The sequence below is a fragment of the Bubalus bubalis genome, chromosome X (genome assembly GCF_019923935.1).
Source record: "Bubalus bubalis isolate 160015118507 breed Murrah chromosome X, NDDB_SH_1, whole genome shotgun sequence".
In the NCBI taxonomy this organism is placed as follows: domain Eukaryota; kingdom Metazoa; phylum Chordata; class Mammalia; order Artiodactyla; family Bovidae; genus Bubalus; species Bubalus bubalis.
Genome location: NC_059181.1, coordinates 111,437,010 through 111,450,078, shown reverse-complemented (window position 1 = coordinate 111,450,078; position 13,069 = coordinate 111,437,010).

Below are 13,069 nucleotides of genomic sequence, written 5' to 3'. Positions count from 1 at the left end.
CTGAAACTCTCTAACCCAAAATAGACCATCAAAAGTGCCTCGTTGACACTCTAAATTTGCCTCATCCTACTGTTACTAAGAATTAGAAGCAGCACAAGAAAATGCTGACAAGTTTTTTTTTTTTTTTTTTTGCATATTTGGCTGTCTTCATTTCAAGTAAAATCTGCTGAAAGATCTCCCAAAGCCAAGTGTTAGCTATAAGCTTTAAATGTGTGAGAAATCATCTTATTTAATAGAAAAATATATTGGATGCAGTCCTGCATCAAAGTTACACACACCATGAAAATTTCTCAAATTTCCAATTCATGTGTTCATATTGATTTAATTTTAATCAAGTTTAATTGTAGAAAATAGTACAATTGACAGAAGACTCTGTTCCCATTTAGGGTTTCTGGATATTTTCCTCATTTCCCTTTCTTAGTAGCTCACCCAAACTCTAAATGTACAAGAAAATTAGAAAGAAAAACAGTAATCCTAAAATAATTCAGTTTGTTCATTTCTTTGAACACCTCTCTTTGGTTTATGTACAGAATTTTATGTTAATCTATTTAAACTTGTTCATTGAGATACCTTTTAAAATATTATTTAGATAAAGGTTGCAATAGGTCACAATTTACTTTGTCTTTGTGGACTAAATATAGGCCTCTTCTTTACTGAATAAAAGGAGGATATATATGTAGGACCTCAGGAAGCTGAGCTGTTTGTTGCTTGTATGACTCATTGGTTAATTTGACCATATTAATCAAATCAGGAACTTTAATTTTGGAAGATAGTAACACACCTAATAGTCTCAGGAGCTACTCAATTTTATCTGCATTTGAACCTTTCAATTTATTATGCTTCAAAAAAGAAACAAAAAGGACATTTTAGTATATTGGTTTAGTCCAAGTCATCAAGTCCTCTCTCTTTGGCATGCAGAAATGCTACATGAATGTACAATTTAAAGGTGATATTCAGTTAATGAAGATCTTCTCTGTAGAAGTATTATTCTATTCAAGATGCTTTTGAAATGTGCATGTTCATTTTAGAGCATGCTATATTTTTAAAAGAGAAATATGAGAGTGAATTTTAGAAGCAGCCAGATTGATGTACATAAGGATTGCACCATTCTAGAAACTCATGAAGTTGATAAGGAATAGCATAAATAAAATGTATCGTCAGACATGTAAGAGTTAGCAGTAATAAAAATACACGGAATTAGGACTTCTCTTTCTGGAGAATTTTATTCACATTTGTAAGGAAACAGCAATACCACTATAACAATAAGAACAAGCAGGATGCACTGCAAAATAAAGCTTTTCTAACCAATTAGGAAGCAGAAGTTTAAAGAAGTATGATGTATAAACTAGAAAATGACTTTCCCCTCCTAGGAGTAAAAACACCTTTTGTTGTTTAGTCACTGAGTTGTATCTGACGCTTTTGCAACCCCATGGACTGCAGCTTGCCAGGCTCCTCTGTCCATGGGATTTTCTAGGCAAGAATACTGGAGTGGGCTGACATTTTAAATGCTTTAATAATTGGTATAGCAATGGAGAGAGGAATAGATGGTTGTCATTGACAGGGGTAGGAGGAAAGCATTAATAAATATTTTTTACCAAGTGTGGACTTCATGATAGTTTTAAATGGAAAAATTTATATTGAAACATACAAATTATCAAAACTGACACAAGACATAAAAATTTGTAAAAGCCATATAGCCATTCAGAAATTATTTCACTATTGAATTCAATGTAACATTTAAGAATGAAATAGGATCAATGTTTTGCAAAGTTTTCAAAAATAGAAGAAAAATCACAACTCCACTCTTTTTATGAGGCTATTATTACCCTGAAACCCAAACCAAAAATATAAGAAAGATATGATAAATATTTTCACTAACAGAGAGAAAAACTCATTGTATAATAAAAAAGAATACCAAATCTAGTGTAGCAAGTCATAAAATTGCATGACCAAGTACAGTTTCTATTAATATAGGAAAATCAATTGGTGGTGGTTCCAGGTAACATTTAGTAAAATGATTACATTGTTAATTTAGAATCATTGGTAGATAAATAGCAGAAATCTAATTGTTGATTCTATTTATCTATGTATCTAACTCTCTACACACAGTGTTTTCTATAAACTCTTTACACACAGATATTCCTTTAAAAATATTGGAAGAATATGTTTATACCATTTTAATCTAGCTCCTGTTTCATTAAATAATTCTCAAAAGTTTATGAAAGAATGAATTGTACCTCTTCAAATGAACATGATGAGGTAATATAATTAGTCAAACCCATATTTAGAGACACTTTTTGTCATCTCAAAATTATTTATTATAAAATAATGTTGTGATGTGCCTTGCATACCTTTTTTATTAAATATAACTTTTATTATTCCATAAATTTAAATTAGTAAAAGTAATTTTCAAGGTCAACTGAATACAAAGGCCTGCTTGGCACTATATGTCTAAGTTTGAAATGCTTCTACTGATCAAAACACCACCCAGCAAATCTGAAAACTAAAGTGATAAAAGATATAGTCATACTTAAAAAGCAAATTACAATCTTTATAAAATAGAAATCAAACATAAGTACAAAGTGGTAAGGAGATGAGGCTAAGAAACTTGTGAGATCTGGCAAAGATGAAAGCAAGGCAGGCAGGAATTCAAATCCCAAGAGAAGACAAAGACTAATAGTAAAGAGAAAGTGTGATAGGAGTAACGCTTTAAACCAAACATATAGGCAGAAGTCAGCCACTCATGAAAGGATACCAAGAAAAAGCTGCAAACTCAGACCAGAGGTAGGATTTATCTGGGGATTCTGAAATAGGAAACACAGCCTTACAGCTAGGACCTTGGCTAAGCTGCCCACTCGCTTACAGACTGCATCCACACCAAGAAATCAATGTATAATAGTGTTTTCTTTTGTGCTTCTGTTCTCAGGGATAAAGTGGAGGCAATAACAAATCCATTTGTCAAGGAGATTTGAGCACATGAATAAGGAAAAAAAAGTTCTCCTCAATAAATTGGCAAGTCATGTTACAAACATATGGGAAAAATTAGCATTAGAAATGCCAATAAAGTTAAAAAAAATTAGGAGATACATTCACTTCAGAAGAAATGGAGCTTATGAATAAATATGATTAAATATGAGTTTTAACTTCAGAGTGAAGTAAGCCAGAAAGAAAAACACCAATACAATATACTAACGCATATATATGGAATTTAGAAAGATGGTAACAGTAACCCTGTGTACAAGACAGCAAAAGGGACACTGATGTATAGAACAGTCTTATGGAGTCTGTGGGAGAGGGAGAGGGTGGGAAGATTTGGGAGAATGGCATTGAAACATGTAAAATATCATGTATGAAACGAGTTGCCAGTCCAGGTTCGATGCACGATACTGGATGCTTGGGGCTGGTGCACTGGGACGACCCAGAGGGATTGTATGGGGAGGGAGGAGGGAGGAGGGTTCAGGATGGGGAACACATGTATACCTGTGGCGGATTCATTTTGATATTTGGCAAAACTAATACAATTATGTAAAGTTTAAAATAAAATAAAATTTAAAAAAATACAAAGAACTTAAAAAAAAACTCAACACAAGGTCAAGAATAAACTATATGGTTAAAAATAAAAAAAAAGTGAATAGAGTATTCAAGGAGATAAAGAAATTTCATGCATGAAAAGACACTTTGGGGTAAAAGGAGGCACTAATTGAAACAGGAAGAGGTAGATATGAAAAATGTCTATAAATTCTGAAAATTAAATGGGTTTTCATCAAAAACTTAAAAAAATCAATATATAAGATAAGACACAGAAAAAAGTTCAAGTAAAAGGAAGAAAATATTGTGTTTTTAACCAATATTTTTAAAAATTTTGGAACAGTTAGATTTATAGAAAAGTACTACAGTCCATAGAGTTGCAAGAGTTAGACTCAACTTAGCGACTAAATCACCCACCACTAACAGTACAGAGTTCCTTTGCATAGTGCAGAGAAATCTCATGCTCAATTTCCACTATTTTTAACAACTAATATTTTTATAGTACTTTTATTACTGTAAGTGAACCAATACATCATTATTAACTGAAGTCCATTCTTTATTCAGATTTCCATAGTTTTTACATAATGTCCTTTCTCTATTCTAGGATCTCATCCAGGATATCACATATTAAATTAGCCATCATGACTGTGAATGTTTCTCAGACTTTCCTTGTTTTTGAATGACCTTGAAAATTTTGAGGTTTTCAAGTTAGATATTTTGTAGAATGTCCTTCAGTTGGAATTTGAGTGATGCTTTTCTTAGATTTAGGATGAAATGATATTCTTTTGGGAGGACGACCACAGAGGTAAGGTACCTTTTTCATCACATATAGCAGGGGGACATACTCTTAGCATGATTTATCACTATTGATATTCATTGGTCATCTGGCTGAGGTAATGTCTTTCATGTTTTCCTGTGGAAAGTTATGATACTTTTTCCCTCTTTAAATATTATACAATATTGAAAGAAGTCACTATACATAGCATTAGGAAGTTATGCTCCACCAACTTGATGAATGAAACATCTACACAAATTATTTAGAATTCTTCTGTAGGGATACTTGTCTCCTCTCCATCATTTATTTATTTATGCAACATTTTATTTATAGATGTATGGTCTCAATATTTATTTCATAATTCCTGTTATAATCCAATGTACAATATTTATTTTATTATTCAGATTGCTCCGCCTTTGCTATTGGGAGCTCCACACTTGTATCTCTTTTACATACCTCTATCAATGTTAGATTAAGAGTTTATGTTTTTTGGCACTTTCTTAATTTATGGTATTACAAGATGTTCCAGGGTGATATGGTATATTTCCTGATCCATTACTAGAATCAGCCATTTTTCCAAGGAGTCTTAGTTTCTTTTAACGGAAAATGGTATTACAAACCAAGAGGTACTTATTAGGTTTGCTCTTTGATACAGAAGTGTCATTGTTTCTACGTGCCCTTAGTTGATAGAAGGAACTATATATGTGCATACTAATTATATATATTATATATGTGTATATTATATGTATATGTGTTTATATATATGTATATACATATGTGTGTGTGTATATATACACACATATACATATATATGTATATATACACATATATATGTTGGGCTGTAGCCAACATATGTCAGAATCCTCTGTCCATGGGATTTTTCAGGTAAGAATATTACAGTGGGTTGCCATTTTCTTCTCCCGGGGATCTGCCTGACCCAGGGATCGAAACTGTAACACCTCCTGTGTCTCCTGCATTGTAAGTAGATTCTTTTCCCGCTGAGCCATCAGGGAATGCCATGTATATACACTAATATCTATAAATATTTTTATATATTACATAAATATATCATTAATTGTTCCAGTTTTATTGAGATATAGTTGACATTGTACTAGTTTAGGTATACAACAGTGATTTGATATAGGTATATACTGTGAAATGATTACCACATCCATCAGCAGTTTTAGTTACTTGTTTTTCCTTATAAGAAATTTAAAGATTTACTCTTAGCAACTTTTAAATATAAAATAAAATATTAACTATAGTTACCATCTATACACTAAATCACCAGAACTTGTTTATAACCATACGTGTGTACCTTTTGACCACCTTCACTTAGTTTCCCCACCCCTGACACCACCAATCTGTTCTGTTTCTATGAGTTCAGTTTTTTTTTAGCTATCACATATAAGTCAAATTATACAGTATTTGTCTTTATCAGTCTGACTTATTTCAATTAGCATATAATGTCCTCTGGGTTCATTCATGTTGTCACAAATGACAAAATTTCTTCTTTATGGCTGAGTAATATCCAGTTCACCCACCTATTCCTCCCTCCTCCTCCCTCTCACATATATCTCAGTCACACAATTTATCTATTAATTGTTTGGTGACCACTTATGTTGTTTCCATATCTTGGCTATAGTGAATAATACTTTTTTGAACATAGGGGTGCAGATATCTGTTTGAGATATACTGATTTATTTTCTTTGAATATATACCTCAAAGTGAGATTGCTGAATCATATTGTATTTCTACTTTTCATTTTTTGAGGAACTTCTATAGTGGCTGTACCATTTTATTATTCCTACCAATAGTTTAAAAGAGCTTTGATTTCTCTACATCATCAATAAAACTTGTAAGCTCTTGTCTTTTTGATAATAGCCATTCCAAGAGGTGTGAGGTGACATCTCTTTGTGTTTTTTATTTTAATTCCTCTGATGATTAGTGATGTTGAGCAAATTTTCATCTACCTATTGGCTGTTCATAAGTCTTCTCTGGAAAATAAATCTATTCAGGTTTTGTCCATTTTAAAAATCAAGTTATTTGTTTTGTATACAAATCCTTTCACAGGTAGTTGTTTCTGAAATATTTTCTCCAGTCTGTGATGTGCCTTTCTCTTCTTTTAAGTCTTTAATAGAGTAGAAGGTTTTTAATAAACCCCAGCTAATTAATTTTTCTTTCTTTGTGCTTTTTTTGTTGTATTTGAAGACACTTAACCAAACCTAAAGACACTTGGATTTTATCTTTGTTTTCTAGTAGAAGTTTCATATTTTTGCATTTTATGTTTAGAGTTGTGATCTATTTTGAGGAAGTTTTTGTGAAAGTTGTAAGTTCTTTGTCTGCATTTATTTTTTTGCATGTGAATGTCCAGTTGGTTCATCACAGTTTGTTGAAAAGACTGTCATTTTCCCACTGAGTTGTCCTTTGTCAAAGATCAATTGATTATATTTGTATGGGTCTATTTCTAGGCTCTCTATTCTGTTTCTTTGGCCTTTGTGTTTACACTTTCACTAATATCACAGTGCTCTGATTGCTGTAGCTTTATGAAAAGACTTGTAATCTGCTGATGAGAGTCCTCTAACTTTATTCTTAAGTTTCTTTTAAGTACTGTGTTGGAATTGTAGATCTTTTGCTGCTTGGTATAAACTTTAGAATCATTTTGTAATGTCTTTATCTGGATTTTGCTTTGGATAGTCCTGGCCTTATGTAATAATTTAGGAATAATTCCCTCTGGTTCTATTTTCTGGAAGAGACTGTGGAGAGATTGTAATACTTCTTTACATATTTGGTATATTTTAACAGTGAAACCATGGTGCTTTCTTTCTTGGGTATTTATTACTTATTGATCCATTGTTTTAATAAATATAAACATATTAATATTATTTATGTCTCCTTGTGTGAGTTTTGATAGTTTATGTCTTTCAAGGAGTTGGTCAATTTCACCAGTGTTATCAAATTTTTGAGTATAGAGTCATTTTAATATTGATGTATTTTCCTTTGACGACCTGTAATCAGTAATGCTGACTCAACTTTGTTTGAAATATTGTTAATTACATCTTCTCTCTTTTTTCCTTGGTTTCTTGTCTTGAACCTTATAACTTTTATTGATCTTCTCAAAGAATTTGCTTTGGATTTCCATAGTATTTGCTGTTGTTTTATTGTTTTCAATTTCATTGATATCTGCTGTAATTTTCATTATTTTTTTCAGCCTGCTTTAGGCTTATGTTGCTCTTCTTTCTGTAATTTCCTAAGGTGGAAGATTATATTATTGATTTTAGACCCTTCACCCATTTGAATGCTTGCAATTAATGCTATTAATTTCTCTCTAATCACTGCTTTCACTGCATCCTACACAGCTTGATAAGTTGTATTTTCATTTATCTTTAGGGACTTTTAAATTTATGTTGAGACTTCTATGACCTGTGTGTTATTTAGAAATGTGTTATTTAATTTCCAAATATTTGGAGAATATTTCCAGCAAATGGTCAGGAGCAATTGGACATGTACATGGGAAAAAATGAATGTAGGCACAGACCTTATGCTCTTCACCAAAATTAATGCAAAATGGATAACAGACCTAAATGTAAGATCCAAACCTGTAAAACTCATAGAAGATAAACAGAGGAGAAAACCTAGATGACCCTGGGTATGGTAATGACTTTTCAGATACAATGCCAAATATATAATCCAAAAGAAAGAATAAGCTAGACTTCATTAAAACTAAAAACTCTGTTCTCTGAAAGAGAATGTCAAGAGAATAAAAAGGCAAGCCATGAACTAGGTGAGCCTATATTCAAAGAAATCTTAAAATTCAGCAATAAAAATATGGGCCAAAAACCTTAAGAGGCACTACACCAAGGAAGATACTCATATGGCAAATAAGCACATTAAAAGATTCTCCACATCATTTTTCATCAAGACAATGCAATTCAAAACAATAGCAAATACCGCTATACACTGATTAGAATAGCTAAAATCCATAACACTGACAACACCAAATGCTGGTGAGGATGTGGAGCAATAGGAATTTTTATTAATTGCTGGTGGGATGCAAAATGAATGGTACAGTAACTGTGGAAGACAATTTGGTGGTTTCTTAGAAAACTAAACATACTCTTAACATTCTATTCTACATTCATGCTCCTTGGTATTTACCTAAAAGAGTTGAAAATTATGTTTACAAAAAACCTGCACACACATCTTTGATTGTTGTTTAGTCTCTAAGTCATGTCCAACTTTTTTCTGACCCTATGGAATGTAGCCTGCCAGGCTCCTCTGTTCATGGATTTCCCAGGCAAGAATACTGGAGCGGGTTGCCATTTACTTCTTCAGGGGATCTTTCCCACACAGTGATCAAACCTGTGTCTCCTGCTTTGGCAGGCAGATTCTTTATTACTGAGCCACCAGGGAAGCCCACACATAATGTTTATAGCAGTTTAATTCAGTTCAGTTCAGTCATCACTCAGTTGTGTCCGACTCTTTGCGACCCCATGGACTGCAGCACGCCAGGTTTCCCTGTTCATCACCAATTCCTGGAGCTTACTCAAACTCAGTCTATAAAGTCAGTGATGCCATCCAACCATCTCATCCTCTGTTGTCCCCTTCTCCTCCTGCCTTCAATCTTTCCCAGCATCAGGGTCTTTTCAAATGAGTCAGTTCTTCACATCAGGTGGCCAAAGTATTGGAATTTCAGCTTTGGCACCAGTCCTTTCAATGAATTATTGGAAGCTTTATTAATAGTTGACAAAACTTGGAAGCAACAAAGATGTCCTTCAGTTAAATAAACAGTTGTCCATCTACAGAGTGAAATGTTATTCAGTGCTAAAAAGAAATGAACTATCAAGCTATGATACTACATGGAGGAAGCTTAGATTCATATTACTAAGTTAAAGAAGTGAATCTGAAAAGGCTACATACAGTATGATTTCAACTATATGAGATTCTGGAAAAGACAAAACTATAGAGGCAGTAAGAATACCAGTGGTTTCCAAGGGTTGGAAGAGGATGTAGGTTGAATAGGTGGAATTCAGAGGACAATTTGGGCATTGGAAATATGCAGTATGGTACCATAATGAGGGATATATGTCATTATACATTTGTCCAAATCTGTAGAATGTACAACATCGAGTGAACCCTTAGTAAACTGTGGACTTTGGGTGATTATGAGGTATCAGTGTAGGTTCATCAATTACACCAAGTGTACCTACCATTTGGGTAGGGGATGTTGATAATAAAGGAAGATCTCTCTGTATCTTCCTCACAATTTTGCTGTAGACCTAAAACTGATCTAAAAATAAAGTCTTAATTTAAAAAAAAGCTTATTTACTTGTTAAAAAAAACAAAATAACATGGTATTTAAGGGCATCATTTTTATAATCAAAAAGATCTGTTTTTTTAATTTTATTTTATTTTTAAACTTTACATAATTGTATTAGTTTTGCCAAACATCAAAATGTTTTTAAGACTTGTTTCTGTAACTTATTAGCTTTGTGACTTTAGCCAATTTATCCCTATGAGTCTATATCCTAGTGGTGATCTTTAAACTGTATTATATTATCAAACTCATGGGTGGTTATTTTATATATATATATATATATATATATATATATATATATATATAAAATGCATGTGAAACATAGTACTTAGCACATACTAAGTATTCAATTAATCTTATTGTTAATTCTTAGAATAATAATACATTTACAATAAATTGTTATGTTAGAACACAGGGCTGATGGTCCAAGATTATATTCCAACATTAAATACAATTTTCAGGATATCAGATACAAATAGAACTTAGGAGAACCAATGTATTGACCCAAAGCCACCAAAGAACTGCCAAAAGATGGCAGTTGAGCCAAACTTTAGAAAGGATACTTTTCTGAAAATCTGACATTGATTTCAAAATTAAGTACTGAATAATCTTTGCATTAAATTAATTGTGAAATGTATTTTAATAGAAGGACTTTCACATTGCCAGGATATTTGAATTTGGCTACAAAGACACTAACAATAATCTTCAAGACTAAAAATTCTCATTAGAGATAAATGAGAAATTCCAAACTCATGTTTTTATGTATTATCACTTCCATATAAATCCATAGAATTTGATAAATAATCAGATTTAGGAAATAGTGTCCTGGATTTACATAAATACTTGGTGTTTGCTTAGTAAAGGGTAATAGATAATCATCCAAAATATTTCCTAAGCTTGGCAGATGACTCATTAGAAGAAAATGAAGATTTACTCATTTTGATAATATAAAAGTATGTCAATTTTGATAAGTTAGATAAATGCGTCCTCTAGGAATGTTAGTGTTAGTCACTAAGTTGTGTCCAACTCTGCAACCCCATGGACTATAGTCTGCCAGGCTCCTCTGTCCATGGGATTTCCCAGGCAAGAATACTGGTGTGGGTAGCCATTTCCTTCTCCAAGTCAGTTGACTAAATATATGTATAATATAATATAATATAATATAATATAATATAATCAGTTGATATATTTAGACTATTTACATTTGTTTTTATCATTGGCATATTTTTATTTATTTTCTGTTTGAAAACTCAGCTTTGTATTCCTCTATTGCACTTCAACCCTTTCTTGTGGGTCACTTGAACATATTTTAGAATTCCATTTTGGAATATCTGTTGAGTTTTTTATTTCTTTGTATAGATTATTTAGTAGCTTCTGCAAATATTACATTATATATATGTAACTTATCAAGGCTATGGTTTTTCCAGTGGTCATGTATGGATGTGAGAGTTGGACTGTGAAGAAAGCTGAGTGCTGAAGAACTGATGCTTTTGAACTGTGGTGTTGGAGAAGACTCTTGAGAGTCCCTTGGACTGCAAGGAGATCCAACCAGTCCATCCTAAAGGAGACCAGTCCTGGGTGTTCATTGGATGGACTGATGCTGAGACTGAAACTCCAATACTTTGGCCACCTCATGAGAAGAGCTGACTCATTGGAAAAGACCCTGATACTTGGAGGGATTGGAGGCAGGAGGAGAAGGGGATGACAGAGGATGAGATGGCTGGATGGCATCACTGACTCGATGGATGTGAGTCTGAGTGAACTCCAGGAGTTGGTGATGGACAGGGAGGCCTAGCGTGGTGTGATTCATGGGATTGCAAAGATTCGGATACTACTGAGCGACTGGACTGAACTGAACTGAACTGATCATAGTCTGCTGATATGAGCATTTAACAAGTCTGGGTAAAGTGTAGACAACTTACCTCCATTTAATTTCTTTAATTCTCTATTTAGAGCATTATTTTCTTAAATGTCCTTCTCTATGTATACTAAGACTGCACTACACAATGTTGTCATGTTTTATGCAATTTCTGACATAATTTGGAAAGCTCAAGAGGAGGAAGGTATATTGTATATACTCGAGTTATTGATATTCCCATTGTTCTTTCTTTCATCCTGATAATCTTGGATCCCTTCTATTTCATTTCCTTTCTTGTGTGAAGAACCTCCTTTAGCCATTTAGCCACTACTGCTCATCTCCTTCTATGGCATTAATGACATAGATGCTAGTTCTTTTGTTATTGTCCCATAGGTATCTGAGGCTCTGTTCGTTATTTATTCAGTCTACTTTATCCTATTTTAAGGTTTGGAAATTTTACTGATATGCCTTTACATTCACTGATTATTTCCTGTCATTTCTACTATTGAGCCCTCACAGTAGGTTTTTAAAAAAAATTTTGGTTATTGTATATTTCATGTTTTTTAATTTTTCATTTGGTTCTCTTGTATACATTTGATTTCTTTGGTAAAATTTTGTTTTCCTTTGTTGCAAAAGACTTCATAATTGATTTCTTAAGAATTTTTATCATTGTGAAGTCAATATTATTTTCAGAAAATTACAGTATCTGATTCATCTTCGTGTTGGCATCTGTTGATTGTGTTTTCTCATTCAAGTTGTGATTTTCCTAGTTGATGGTCGGATGAGAGATTTTTGTTTCTATCCTGGACATTTTGGGTATGATGTCAGGAAACACTGGATCCTACTTAAATCTATTTTAGCAGGCATCCACCCAGTTTAGGGTTGGCACATGGGTCCTGGCCTACTTTTGTGGGCTGTGGTTCAAATGACATTTAGCTTTTCAGTTCAGTTCAGTTCAGTCACTCAGTTGTGTCTGACTCTTTGCAATCCCATGAATCGCAGCAAGCTAGGCCTCCCTGTCCATCGCCAACTCCTGGAGTTCACTCAAACTCATGTCCAAGGAGTCGGTGATGCCATCCAGCCACCTCATCCTCTGTTGTTCCCTTCTCCTCCTGCCCCTAATCCCTCCCAGCATCAGGGTCTTTTCCAATGAGTCAACTCTTCGCATGAGGTGGCCAAAGTACTGGAGTTTCAGTCTCAGCATCAGTCCTTCCAGTGAACACCCAGCACTGGTCTCCTTTAGGATGGACTGGTTGGATCTCCTTGCAGACCAAGGGACTCTCAAGAGTCTTCTCCAACACCACAGTTCAAAAGCATCAATTCTTCAACACTCAGATTTCTTCACAGTCCAACTCTTACATCCAACATGACTACTGGAAAAAACATAGCCTTGACTAGAGGGACCTTTGTTGGCAAAGTAATATCTCTGCTTTTCAATATGCTATCTAGGTTGGTCATAACTTTCCTTCCAAGGAGTAAGCGTCTTTTAATTTCATGGCTGCAATCACCATCTGCAGTGATTTTGGAGCCCAGAAAAATAAAGTCTGACACTGTTTCCCCTGTTTCCCCATCTATTTCCCATGAAGTAATG